The sequence below is a fragment of the Rhinopithecus bieti genome, unplaced genomic scaffold (genome assembly GCF_001698545.2).
Source record: "Rhinopithecus bieti isolate Rb0 unplaced genomic scaffold, ASM169854v2 scaffold_1618, whole genome shotgun sequence".
NCBI classification, from domain to species: Eukaryota; Metazoa; Chordata; class Mammalia; order Primates; family Cercopithecidae; genus Rhinopithecus; species Rhinopithecus bieti.
In genome coordinates this window covers 7,619,417-7,621,493 of record NW_016803937.1, presented here as the reverse complement: position 1 = coordinate 7,621,493, position 2,077 = coordinate 7,619,417, and positions in this window count along the sequence as shown.

The window sequence follows — 2,077 nt, the reverse complement described above, 5'->3', positions numbered from 1 at the left end:
TAGTAAAAGACGAAATGACTCCTATAAAAACAAGGCACAGGTATCTGCAATCACTCTTCTTAATTCAAAATATTACTGGAATTTCTAGTCATTGCAGTAAGGCTAAATAAATAAAGAAAGAAAATACACACAGGTTGGAAAAGAAGAAAGTCAAGGATTTCTATTTGTTTATGACATTGTCTATGTGGAAAGTGCAAAAGAGCCTACAAAAATCTCTTACAATTAATAAATAGAGTCACAAAGTACAAGATTAATACCAAAAAAATCAAACATATTCTTATATACTAACAATGAACAAATAGAAATCAATATTTAAGACATAATGTTATTTACGATTGCTCTGAAGAAAATTAAATATTTAGGTATACACTTAACAATACAAACAGGATCTGTTTTTTGAAAATTACAAAATGCTCATAAAATAAATCAAAGAAGACTTTAATAAATGTTTATGGGTTGAATCACTCATAAAAAGATGCCATAAAGATGCCAATTCTTACCAAATTAGCCTATAGATTAAATGCAATTTCTATCAAAATTCTAGCAAGATTTTTTATTCACAGACATCAAAAAGATTATTCTACAGTGCATATGGAAAGGCAAAGGCCTTAAAATAGTTACAACAATATTGGCAAGGAAGAATAAAGTAGGAACAATCACTCCAGTGATTTTAAAACAGATTGTTTGTTTTCTTATTGTTGAGTTTTAAGAGTTCTTTGTGTATATTAGAAAACAGTCCTTTATCAGATATGTCTTTTGCAAATATTCTCTCCAAGTCTGGGCATTCATTTTGTTTCTCTTGATGGTATCTCTCATAGACCAGAAATTATTTTTTTCCGAGATGGAGTTTCCCTCTCGTTACCTAGGCTGGAGTGCAATGGCGTGATCGCGGCTCACTGCAACCTCTGCCTCCCGGGTTCAAGAGAGTCTCCTGACTTAGCTTCCCGAATAGCTGGGATTACCAAATAATTTTGTATTTTTAGTAGAGACGAGGTTTCTGCATGCTGTTCAGGCTGGTCTCAAACACCCGACCTCAGGTGATCTACCTGCATCCGGCCTCCCAAAGTTCTGGGATTAGAGGCATGAGCCACTGAGTCTGGGCAAGACCAGAAATTTTTAGTTTTAATGAAGTCCAGTTTTTCAATTCTTTCTTTCATAGATTGTGCCTTTGGTGTTGGAAAATGCCACTGCCAAGTTCATACTCATCTAGATTTTCTCCTCTATTATCTTCTAGGACATTTGTAGTTTTGCTTTGTACATTTAGGTCTGTGATACATTTTGAGTTAATTTTTGTGAAGCATGTAAGATCTGTGTCTAGATCTACTTTCTTTGCATGTGAATGTCCAGTTTTTCCAGCACCATTTGCTGGAAAGTTTGCCTTTTCACCGTTGTATTGCCTTCGCTACTTTGCCAAAGATGAGTTGACTCTAACCAATTTTTGGTAATGAGGCAAAAGCAAGTACAAGGAAGATGCACTTAATTACGGCCAATGTCCTAGAGCAACTGGACAACCAAAAGTCAAAAAACTTAAACCTCATAATCCTCATAAAGTAACCCAAAATGAAGTATACACAAATTTAAGATATAAAACACAAAAATTTAGAAATGAAATAGGAGGAAATTTGGGAGATCTATGGCTACTTTCATAGACATAACACTATAAATATGATCCATGAAAAAGAAGTTAATAAATTGGACCTAGGCAAATTTTTAAAAATTTGCTATGTGGAAGTTCATGTGAAGAGAATGAATGACAAGCTATAGAGTGAGAAAACCGCATCTGATAAAGGGCTGGAATCTAGAACATAAAAAACTATTTGAGCTCAACCATAAAAGCACAAATAAGACTTGGAATCAACCCAAATGTCCATCTGTGACAGACTGGATTAAGAAAATGTGGCACATATACACCATGGAATACTATGCAGCCATAAAAAAGGATGAGTTTGCGTCCTTTGTAGGGACATGGATGCAGCTGGAAACCATCATTCTTAGCAAACTATCACAAGAACAGAAAACCAAACACCGCATGTTCTCACTCATAGGTGGGAACTGAACAATGAGATCACTTGGACTC